We start from the raw sequence: 13491 nt of genomic DNA on the forward strand, positions 1-13491 counted from the left end.
AAAGGGAATAAGAATCCCAAACTAGATCAAGGTACGTAGTCTTTGATTACCCATGTGTGTGCAAGTGAGTTCATTCTGGCTCATATGATCATTGTAATTTTTAGAATCCGACATGGCTAGCTACATGAGTTATCTTGACTTCAAAAGCATCGTGGATAGAGCCTCGCTGCCAACGAGTGTCCATAGCCCTGACGAGGTTATCGTTGCAATCTCACAAATATTGCTCCATTGCTAGTCGGACGTCCATAGCCTCGATGGAGTTATTTGCATGTTCCCATAGCCAAGCGTTTTGATATTGCATTTCATTGCATTTTGATTTTCTTGATATTTCATTTTCTTGCTCATGATTTTGATATTTCTTTTTTTTTCTCTTTATTTTTTTGCATTGGATTGTAAGTGATGAAACTTACATGGGTTTGATAATTACAGTGGCGCTGAAGCAAGATTTTAGATTTTTCACTAGCCATGTCTTCAATTTAAGAGATCACAATGATTTAGAACAATCTATTAAGCATATGAGATATAGTAATCAAAAGATGTCAGTACCAAGATACGATAAGTGATTCTTTTCTGGATTGAGTGTGTATCCCAACCAAAAGAAAATATTAAAGAGGAACAACCTTGGATTCTGAAGCATTTCATGAATAGATATCTAGGAAAAGGATTGAACATTAGATTCGAGCATGGGCAAGTATGTGACAAAATGACACAAACACCTATCTCATAGATGAAGGATTTATGCAAAGGATTGAATGAAAGGGATGGAAGGATAGAAAAGAGGTGTTGGATAATATATAGAATGTTTGAAGATTTGTGCAAGGACAGATGGAAATGTATTCAAGATGAGTGTTGGTACACGACTCGAGAAGTGATGAAGAGATAGAGGAAAATTGAATTTTGGGACATAAGGACCCAAAATAGATAGAGGAAATGATGGAAGAATAGTTTTGGAAAGATGTTTAGATAGAGGGTTGAAAGAAGTTCAAAGATGTTTAGATAGAGGGTTGAAAGAAGTTCAAAGATGTGTGTCTTTGTTGATCTTGCTTATGGATCATTTGAGGTGATGGATTAGTGATGGAGGGAGGTAAGGACCCAAGATAGATGGAAGGGATGAAGAGTTTGATTGTGGAATGAAAGGACGCAAGATAGATTTGGAGGATGAAGAGATTGAATTTGGAATGAAAGATTTGGAGGATGAAGAGATTGACTTTGGAATGAAAGATTTGGAGGATGAAGAGATTGACTTTGGAATGAAAGGACCTAAGATAGATTTGGAAGAAGAGATTGACTTTGGAATGAAAGGACCTAAGATAGATTTGGAGGATGAAGAGATTACTTGATCTTGATCTTGACTTGGAGTAGGATCATTTGAGTTTGTGCTTTCCTCTTGATTTTGAATTAGATTAGTGGAGGATATGGAAGGGATATCATGCTTTTTCTTAAGAGATAGATGTTGAATGGGACTCTTCTCTTGAGATGAAAGGGGATCATCGTGGATGGAATACCAAAAGATTAGGGGATCATCATAAGATTCTTGACAGGTGGGATCTTGATCGAAGATGGGATCAGATTGGGAAGTCATGATATTGTGATCTTGATTTATGCTAGCACTCATTTCCTTTAACTGAGTTTTCTTTTTCTTGGTTTGATGATGAATGGTCATATGAATGATCAAATTTGATGTTTTTGATAGGTTGATGTAGAGAAATTTACTCCTTTTGATAAGGGTCCTAGGACTAGGTTGTCTCTTCTTTAACTTAGTTTTTTGATGGAGACTTGTTCGTCTCAAAATATGAGGAGTGGTCATACACGAATGATCAATGGTTTCTTTCGATGTTTGGATTGAGATACTTTGTTTGAAAACTTAAGTCTACTTTTATCAAATGAAGGTTTAGATGCCCCCTCATGACAAAGTGTGTCAAATGATATGGATAAAGTCTCCTGATATGGAAACTTGATTTGACAACTTAAGGTTTAAACTTGGTATGTTGTTTGTTTGATAGAATCCATTGGATGGCGGACCTTTTGATCAAGGTGATGATAATACCTGATTTTGATAGGATAAAGTCTTACCTTTAGCTAGTTTTGGATTTGACAACTTTTGTTCTAAGACTGACTTGTTTGATTTGGAAATGATTTCTCTAGTGTTTTGATTTGATTTCTTGTGACCGCGTTTGATATTGGACCTAAAAGGATACTCAAGAAGTTTGAAAACTTTTTCTAGAAAGGCTTGTTTTGCTCTCTGGTTTTCTGAGTTTTGACCATGCGCTAAGCCAGAGACTAGATGCGCTAAAAAAAATTCTCAACATGCTAGAGAAAAGACTCCATGCACTACACTGCCCCCTGATACGCGCTAACTAATTTATTTTTCTTTTGCCTTGGTTCAAAAAGGTCATGCGCCAATATGGGCCACCAATGCGCTAACTGTTAAACCCTACACGCTAAAGTTTGGCTTCCACGCGCTAAGATGATGCTGCAACACGCTAAATTGTTTTCAAAATGTGCTACTTGTAACTGCTAGAATTGGATTTCTATGAAGCGCTAATGTTAAGACTTAATGCGCTAAGGTGAAGGTCTAATGCTCTAAAAGATGGTCCCCACTCACTAAGAAGTTTCTCTCACGCGCTAAACTACCCTGATATATTTTGACTTGGTTGTTTTTCTGTGATTTTTGGAATTTTTAACACTTGTGATTTTGATGGATAATTTTGTTTTTGGATACTCAAGCTTACTAAGTCGAATAGATAAAATCTTTATTATTTGGTTTGATATTCCCCTAATCTTGCTGGATGAAAGTCTTTCCTAAAGATAGTTGAAATGTTGATAACCATCTCAAAAGATGTCATGTCTCAGCCAAATACAATGATAAAAAATACAATGGAGACAACGTCTCTCAAGTATGACTATCTCCTGAAGGAGACGGTCTCGCTGCAGAAGTCCCAGCCCCTGGATCTCTAGGTGGATCATGTCTCGGTGGCCCCGTCATGCCTCTGCTCTCTGACCGCGATCCAGTCTCTTGAGATTGAATCGATCTCGATTGCATAAAAATCTGCACTCGACACTCCCTGGGCACCACAGCCTCATAATGTCGACGATAGTACTCCGCCTCCTGGGCTCTCAAAGCCAGCTCTCTCAAGGTGTCCCTCATCAGACCACCTGCTGCTGCTCTTTGCACACTCAGTGCAAGCTCCTCTGCTTGGCCCCGCCGCTCTATCTTAGTGTCGCGCTCAGTGGTCAGCTGTGTAATCTAACGCTGATGCACTAATAGCTGTGCCTGTAGCTGCTGCACTGTCACCTGTAGGGTCCTAATATGGGTATCCTCCACATGAGTCAGAATCCGGACCCGTAGGGGTACCTATGAAGGGGTACCTATCCTCGGTGCTGGTGGAGGTAGCACATCAGTCCTCCTCCTCTGGGCTGGCCATCTCACTTCATCAGTCTATCCCACTACTTCTATCACCTCTCCTACCATCCCCTCACCCCCTGCTCCAATAGCCAAACCTCCTCTACCTCTATCCATCACAACTCGTCGAACTGCTCTCTCCACTCCTCTATCACCCCTATCTCTACCTCTATCTCCTCTCCTACCTCGACCTCCTCCACCTCCTCCCTTATCCCCATCTCCCCCTCCCTCATCCTCATCATCATCAAAAGCGGGCTGCATCTCCACTGGATCCAATATCCTCACCACAGCATGAGCTGCAAACAATCTGGCAAACTCATCCGTCATCCCAGCATCCAAAATCTCTGGGGCATAGTCCCATATCTATCCCACTAGCTGCAGAAACTCCTCTACGGCCGCCGCACTGTCAATAGTCGGACCCCAATTTGGTATGTCCTACCTCTGACGCACATACAAATAGGTCCCCTGTGGTATCCCCTGCTGCCGACCAAACTGCCACAAAACTCTCGTAACCAAAAATCTCTCAATCACAAAAAGGGTCCTCCCTATAAAAAATCGGGTCATGAAGACATATGGCATCTCCAACCCATCCTCAGCCCAAACCTCATAACCTGTGTACAGTCACCAGATGACCGTATCAATATCATCCAATACCCTCCTCCAATGCTCCAGCTTGCCTAGCTTCCGCTGGACAACTAAACCCCTGTATCCATATGCATAAGCACGTCCAACAGGCCGATCTCTATCCACCAATGGCCTAGCTGTGGGAATGTGCTCCCAACACCATACTTATAGAAGTGTAACGCCAGCTGACAAATTGCCGTGACCAAGGTATACTACCTCATGCAAGTCCCTGTACAAATGATCTAGCATAGCCGATCCCCATGCGAACCTACGGCCCTGTGTCACCATCTCCTCCAGCACCAGTCCCCATCCCACAGAAAGTCCCTTCGACCTGTGGTCGGGACATAGGAAACCACCTACAAACCCTTCTAGTACTGATGGAAGAGGCGCATAGTCCAAATCCAGAAACTCCTGCCACAGAATCTCATATCCGCACACTGTATCATCATGAAAAATCTGACGAAGTGCCTCTGTCCCACCCTCCTCTAACTGCTCATAAGGTAGTAGTGCACCTACTATAGGTATGCGTAGGATCCGGTAACAATCCTTGGGGGTCACTGTCATCTCCCCTATGGCAAAGTGGAAGGTGTTCGTGTCACTGTGCCATCTCTCTGCAAGCGCTGTAAGTAAACCCTGGTTCACAGTAAACTGAGGTATATCCAATAGGGAAGATAGGCCACATCTCTCAATAATGTCTAGATCAGCCTGTGCCAACCGTGGTATCAATGCCCATGGTCTCGGGAACCGCTCGTGTGACTGAACCACTCCCAATCGCTCTTGTCAAACAACAAAACAAGTCCAATATCAGTTTCCTCATCAAAACATAGATATCAAAATCAAAATCATATCTATCCATATCAACTTGTAACACAACTCAAGTTTCCAACCCATATCAACTTGTAAAATAACTCAAGTGCCACAATCATATCAGCTTGTAACACAAATCAAGCTCCACATATATCAACTTGAAACAATGCAAATCAAATCAAGTTTATATCAATTCCAAATCAATATCTATACATAACTTGAAAAAATCACAAATCAAACCAAGTTATCTCGAAACTCATATTGGACAAACTAGCAACAGCATGACAGCAGACACAGAAATGAACAAATTACACCTATCCTGGCAAGACTGACCTTATCCTATAAATTTTCCTCATTCACGAATCATCCTATCTCACAAAATTTTCCCCGATGCGCTAAACAGACTTTTCTACGTGCTAAAATCAAACCCAAGCGCTAACCTATCAAACCTAAGCGCTAACCTAGCAAACCTATGCGCTACCCTAAGTTTTTGGACGCAACCTAAAATCTAAAACCTTATGCGCTACGAAATTTTTCATATGCGCTGACCAATGACCTAGATGTGCTAAAACGTGAAACCTGCGTGAAAAATTCCAAAAAAGTACCAAAAATGACAAAATAAAAAATCAAAAAGGGGTCAAAAAGATTAACTTACCGGTGGTCCATATGTGGCAGGCCTCCGATACCTCTGAATGCGCTCAAATCGATGTGTAGAATATGGAATAGGCATTTTGTCTTCTCTCCAAAAGTCTCTCTCTCTAAAGTCAACAAGCACAAATGAGACAAAACCATGCACTTTTCCCCTTTTATAGGGTGAAATAAAATTAGGGTTAGGGGATTGAGCATGTAAATAGCTCGTGGTCTTCCTCGTACCCTCGCACACATCAATTATCGGGAGATGAATCAATTTAAGCATTCCACATAGCCAAAATTTTGCAAAGCAAACACAATTATCAAATCACATCAAATTTTTCCAAATTTTTGATTCATCTCCCGAGGGGGCATTATCAGCATCAATTATTAAAACTGGGGCATGGCATATCTCAAAACAACATACAAATTTTATTTGATCATATATCACGATAACACATCATTTTCTTTGAATTAACATGTGCACACACGTCACTTCAAAGAGGGGCAAAATGTAGACGTATAAAAATGACCATATTCCTAAATGAATATTTTATGTTCATTTATCTATTTAATTAAATCCAATTTAATTAAATCACCCACATTCCTCTATTTAAATTAAGTAAATTACTCAATTTATTTAAATTAAATTCACTAGGCCTCTTTTGACATTTAATGAATAAATCATTTTATTCAATTAAATCCCTTCCATCCACTTTTAATTAAATTCAAATTTAATTAAATAGTTTATCCTAAATTGAATAAATCTAATTTATTTGATTTCCCCAAATTACAACCAAATTGAATTAAATTTATTTTATTCAATTAAATCCTATTATCCCTTCATCCACTTGCAAAATCCTACACCTCCCACTTGCTTCCTAAATCCTATTCCTAACCCCTTCTAGACTCTTCTAATCACTTCTAAATTAGCCTAACCCATCTCCTAAACTTTGTCACATCCCTAAGAAAGGGGAAGTCACTTCTCAAACCCTCAAAGTCTTTGAAAACCCTTAAAGGCTTCAACCACTTAACTTTGAAAGTCTCCCAAACCATTAATGGTTAACTCAACCCTCTAGCATGATTAAAGAATTTCCCTAAACTCAACCTCCATGTAACCCAAGGGTCTCATCAAGCGTTTATTGCCTTGACCATGGTTATCCTTAATCCTTTGCACAAGAGTTTATCCTTTGGGTAAAAGCTTTATCCAATGGGTAATCCTAACTTAACCATAACCCTTACCCCCTAAGATAACCATGAGGTCTTCTCAAGCATTTAATGTTTCTTACATCTCCTCTCAACCAACCCTATGTTGCCAATTGTCACCATTTCATTGGTGAAAATTGTGAACATGGATTCCCAACTTTCAAACTCAACCCTTGACTACCTCTTTCAATCCTGGCTATTCATTGCCCTATTTTTGCTATGAATAGAGCTCTTCATCCTCCATTTTAATCATCCAAGTCTTTAGCATCACACTTATACTCAAATCTATGCAAGCTTAAATATCTCATTTTATGCTCATCATTTAGCCTCTCTTTTAAATAGGAATTAATCTAAATATGCATTTTTAGAGTATTTTCCTTATCATTTAGCTTAATCATAGACTAAGATAGCATGTTAGGATAGTCTTGTTACTAATCTTGTCATCTTATAAACTAGTTTATTGCATTTATAGGATCATGCATAGCTTAGGATGCATTTCATCTTAAAATCAACCAAAAGCATTCCTCGTTCTTGCATTTGTCATCCCTAAACCATTTTGCTCAGTGATCTGAGAGCAGAGAAATTGGTTTGAGGGACCTTGTGAGATAGAGAACCATGGAACCAACCTTGGGAAGCTAAGCCATACTTCATGACTCCGTAGCCCTATAAATGCAATAAACTAGTTTATAAGATGACAAGATTAGTAATAAGACTATCCTAGCATGCTATATTAGTCTATGATTAAGCTAAATGATAAGGAAAATACTCTAAACATGCATATTTAGATTAATTCCTATTTAAAAAAGAGGCTAAATGATGAGCATAAAATGAGATATTTAAGCTTGCATAGATTTGAGTATAAGTGTGATGCTAAGGACTTGGATGATTAAAATGGAGGATGGAGAGCTCTATTTATAGCAAAAATAGGGCAATGAATGGCCAGGATTGAAAGAGGTAATCAAGGGTTGAGTTTGAAAGTTGGGAATCCATGTTCACAATTTTCACCAATGAAATGGTGACAATTGGCAACATAGGGTTGGTTGAGAGGAGATGTAAGAAGCATTAAATGCTTGAGAAGACCTCATGGTTATCTTAGGGGGTAAGGGTTATGGTTAAGTTAGGATTACCCATTGGATAAAGCTTTTACCCAGAGGATAAACTCTTGTGCAAAGGATTAAGGATAACCATGGTCAAAGCAATAAATGCTTGATGAGACCCTTGGGTTACATGGAGGTTGAGTTTAGGGAAATTCTTTAATCATGCTAGAGGGTTGAGTTAACCATTAATGGTTTGGGAGACTTTCAAAGCTAAGTGGTTGAAGCCTTTAAGGGTTTTCAAAGACTTTGAGGGTTTGAGAAGTGACTTCCCCTTTCTTAGGGATGTGACAAAGTTTAGGAGATGGGTTAGGCTAATTTAGAAGTGATTAGAAGAGTCTAGAAGGGGTTAGGAATAGGGTTTAGGAAGCAAGTGGGAGGTGTAGGATTTTGCAAGTGGATGAAGGGATAATAGGATTTAATTGAATAAAATGAATTTAATTCAATTTGGTTGTAATTTGGGGAAATCAAATAAATTAGATTTATTCAATTTAGGATAAACTATTTAATTAAATTTGAATTTAACTAAAAGTGGATAGAAGGGATTTAATTGAATAAAATGATTTATTCATTAAATGTCAAAAGAGGCCTAGTGAATTTAACTTAAATAAATTGAGTAATTTACTTAATTTAAATAGAGGACTGTGGGTGATTTAATTAAATTGGATTTAATTAAATAGATAAATGAACATAAAATATTCATTTAGGAATATGGTCATTTTTATACGTCTACAGTATAAATTATGTCTCATAATTACACTTTACTTAAGTTGACTTGGGATAATGCATTCATAGTAGTTTGCATATGAGACACTTAGGGAAGTGTGCACATAGGGATGATGCATGTAGGAGAAATCCCACCTTTTGTGGTCTTATCTTGTTGTTACATTTCACCTTTGGTGGGTGATCCACCTCTTGTGAAATATTTTATTATTTCTCCTACCTTCCCTCACCTACCATCTTTTCTCATTGAGCCACATGTCATCATTGTGTGCTCACATATCCATATGGCCTTGCCTTTATAAGCATGCTCATCTACATTGTATGTAATAATCCAGTTGATCTTATTTTTCTCTTGATTAGAATACAATTAATTCTTATCAATCTATTTTTCTCTCTCTTGTGCTATTCATTGTGCTCTAGATCTTGGCTATATTTGACAAATTCTTACAAGAATTGATGATAGGATGTCTAACTAGTTAGATGTTGTGATGCACCTACTAAGTTGGGGAGTAAATTTGCTAAACTAAGAGGCAAACTCACTAATCCTAGACACGAACTTGTTGAAGAAAATGACAAACCCGTGAGACAAAATAGAAAACTCGCAAGCCTAAAAGGCTAACCCACTATACTAAAAGGCTAACCCATTGAACTAGTGTAAGAAATCATTGAACCTAGTATCTAACTTGTTGAATGAAAAGGAAAACTCACTAATCCTATAGGAATACCATTGGACCTAGATGAATCTTGTCGAAAGAAGATGCAAATCTGTTGGACAACAAAGCACTCCTTCTAGATGGACAAATAGTGATTACACTAAGTTGGTTCGCTACCCACTGAATGGCAACAAAATTGCCAGGCCTCAAAGCATTTTTGTTGGAAGACTACTAATTGGATTATACAAACCTATTGAAAGTCAGAGCACCCTCGCCAGATGATAGGGTGTACCTATTGGATGACATAGCAGATCCATTGACTAGACTTGACTCAATTTGTTTGACAAAATATGTTTTCTAAGATAAAAGCACAACAAACACAACAAACACTTAGTCCGACTTTTGGACGAAAAAGGGAGATGGCAATGAGGATCTCCTCAATGTGTATATTTCTACTATTCTTAACACAAGAAAGGCACACTAGGCACACTATTAAAATCTAGAGTCAATGGCTTAAATTGCAATGAGATTAGACCCACACTTGGTACCTTGCAAAAGAAGGACAAGTATCCCCCCCCAGGCCTGGAGACATAACCCAAATACTCTCTCCTTGAAAGCCATAATTAGGTTATATTTCAGGAATTTCTATGTCAACTCAATAAGATACAAATGGTGAGTATCTTGAAGGTGTGATCCACATCCCTTGCATTGAAAATATTGCAATCACTCAATCAAAAGAGTAAGCAACTACAACATGGTTTCTAGTCACAATTCAGGGACACCCAAGTACGTGCATTCAATGCTGAGACACTCAAGTCTCTAATCAACCTGACACGACCCATACACCCACATCCCGATTGAAACACGTCATTAGTGAATATAGGCACTTAAGCTTTGACTTTTACCTTTGTCTTATTTATATAGTGACCCAAAGGAAAATACCACTTGAGGTCAACCCCTAGGGGGATAAAATGCCTAGGAAGGCCTCCTACTAAAATATTAAAAAAGTGGGGCATCATTGCATGTTTCTCTTACACCCTGCAAGGTCCGCAAAGGTGAGTGGAGAGGATAAACATGTGCAATAGTTAGGGTCCACCCAATAGAAATGTGCAAGAACACCAAACACGAAAAATTCTCATTCTTTATCTTAAGAAATTCGAAGTGTTCTTTGTGCTAGGAAATGACAAACACTCTCTATACTACATCCGCGATCAAACGTTAGTAGCTTTAGGATTTTAGCTCCCTCTTTTCCACATTTTGGTCCTCCAATGACAAATATTAGAAGGTTTTGGAGGGGTCTTTGATAGGTGAAAGCAACTGCATATAGACATGCTAAGTTGATCACAACAAAAATATATTAGTAGATTAGGTAAAAAAAAAGCCAAAATCAATTCTAGAAGTTATCAAATTTGTCTATCCTACTAATCCTAAGAAATCTCGTCGATGCACAAAGCGCTTCTGCTAGTGCATAGAGTGGTCCCGCTAAATAGTATTTTTGACCCGCTAGACCTTAAGACGTGCCCAAACTAACAAACCCACCAAATGATAAGCTATCTCACTAATTATTTCTGCTAACCTACTAATCTAATAGTCAATCCTGCCATCCCTCAAAGTGATCCTACTAAACAGAATACAATCCCACCAAACTTAAAAATAGACCTACTAGATGATTAAATGCAATAAAAAATTTACCTTAATTCATAGATCCGCTGGAAATATTTGTAGGAGGCTATTATATGTAAGGGTTATTCCATTGGATGTTAGGCACATACCTGCCAGTCTATAGAGGTTACCCACTAGTGCACATAGCGATTCCATTGGGTGGGAAATTGATGCCTCTAAAGTTTGCATAGTGAACCCATCGAACTGGGAGCATACTTGCCAAAGCTTTGGAAGATCCATTAGACCACGACCTATAAGCTACTAAGTGATAAAAAACACAAGAAGGATTAATTTGAACCCATGATGTGGGTCCCCCTAGGCATGGAAAAATGTGTGTGATGAAATTTGTGCTCAATATGTTAATGATTTAACAATAAAACCAAACAAAACACAAAAATTAAACAAACACTCAAGATAAGGAAAAATAGGTCAAAAGAGCATATACAAACTATATCAAACCCCTTGTTGAGTAGATTTTCCCATGATATTTGATTTGGATGTGTGTTCACTCAAGATTTCATTAGAATAATGATGCTCAAATAGAAAATGAGTAAGAGAGAGATTGAGAGAGAGAGAAGAAGAGGAAGAGATAGAAGAAGATGGAAGAAGAAGAATAAAAATGGCTAAGGGTTAGATTTATAGGATTTTGGATGAGATGGGATGAATGGTCAAGATTGAAAGATTAAGATCTAGGTTTTAGGATGGAGGATAGGAATAAAAGAATTAAAAATTCCTTTTTGGTATTTAAGGGGACAAGCCCAAATGCTTGTGTAAGAAGTCCATGTGTTTGATGTGATGGGAGGAGTTGACTTCACCTAATCAAGGATTAAGTGTGTATATGCTTAATGGAGTAGGTTAGGTGGAGATTATGATTAAGATTAGGATGCAAGTGGGAAGGTTTGCCGGAGAATGCAAGTGGATGAGGGAAAATATGATTTTTGAATAAATTTTAACTCAAAATTGGAGGAAAGGGGTGATGGGGATTTAATTAAATAAACATAATGTTTTATTTAATGAAATAGATGAATAAGTAAAGATATAGATGAAATAGGTAAATTAAATAAATTAATTCACCTAAAAGGATAGAGGAATAAATGGATAAATTTGATCAAATGGTAATGATCAAATTTAGATGTCTACAAATAGTATTATGTTTTTATTTGAATTAAATTAATTATTATTTTCTTTTCTAGAAAACAGTAAATTATGTAGGAGTAATTGATGAATAAGTAGGAGTTGACGAGGTCGAAGTTCCATCAAAATAATTAATGCTTTGATCGTAATTATGCAAGGTTGTTATGAGGAAATGATGCATATCTCATTGATACAATTTTATCTTGGATAAGAGTGAAGGTTTCCTCTAAAAAACCTTTGTACATCTTAATTGAGGATTGCATATGACATCTGTAAGGATAGTGATTGGTATTGAAAGCTAAAATCTATTACTCTTTTATTGGCATCTTGTTTGTTGTGCACAAATGTAGTGAGTGTAACTTAAGAGCCTATGTTTACTTGGAAATGTTGAAGATATTGATTTTATACTTGGTTTGAAGAAAAAAAATTGATTAATAGATAGAAAAAAAACTAGTCCAATGTAGTCTCTTTTAATGACTATGAAAATAGCTTTGCTAGCAAATTATCCTAGAAAATGAAATCACTATAAAAAATGGTAAATGTGGATACAAACATTTTTGGAGTTCCTTTTCCATTGTTCTTTTCAAAATCTAGTGTCTCAAAACTAAAAGAGGTGTGGATATTAAGTGATAATGGTCTATGGTGTTAATATGATATTATAAGATGTTGGGAGGTGGTGGATAAGGAAGCAATATATTGTTCCAAGTTGCCTATATGTTGCATTAATTATTTTATCTTCATATTTATACTATGTAATGGTGCAATAGAGGTGACAGTGGTTGTAAATCTTGAAGGCAATGGCTATTCTTGAAAGGGGTTGCAAAAGAAATTATAAATTACAAAGAATGGCAATGGAAAAGGTTGAGATGTAGTAATATTATAAATGGACGAGGTTGCACTAAATCTTAGAAGAGATAACAAACGAGTTACCAATACGAAATAGTGAAGTGTCACATATGTGTATATAGTTGATATGAATGATGTGAGAGTCCTAGGTCTACATATGTGTATATATAGTTAATGATGTGAGAGTCCTCGGTCTACTCACGAGTAGTCATTGATTTGAAAACATCACTATTAACAATTAGGACTAGGCCACACAAGAAATCAAGTCCCTCAATATGATGACATAACATAGTTCTCCACGACATAGTACAAGATAGCTAGTATTATATACACTTTCATCATCATCAATAGGGGCTGGGGCGCCTATAGATAGTAGGGCATGGCGTCTCACAGGCAGAAGGGAAGGAGGGATCTGATCCAACAGCGGGAATTTTGCATGGGGGATCTCACAGAGGTAGGTAGGGCTCATTGGCCCTAACTATCTATAGTGGGGGGATCCGTGGTTTATTGGGAATGGGATTCTTCATTCCTTTCCAACGATTCATTTCCTGTTTATTAAGTTGGCATTCCTCAATGTGTACTATAGTGTGGAGGGAAGCTTCATGCTTGAACGCTCTCTTAATGTCACGATATGTCACCTTTATATCGATTTAACACTGTGTGAACTATGACACCCAATGATTTAGAAAGGAGAGAAAAATATGACACC

The sequence above is a fragment of the Cryptomeria japonica genome, chromosome 3 (assembly GCF_030272615.1).
Source record: "Cryptomeria japonica chromosome 3, Sugi_1.0, whole genome shotgun sequence".
Taxonomy (NCBI): Eukaryota; Viridiplantae; Streptophyta; class Pinopsida; order Cupressales; family Cupressaceae; genus Cryptomeria; species Cryptomeria japonica.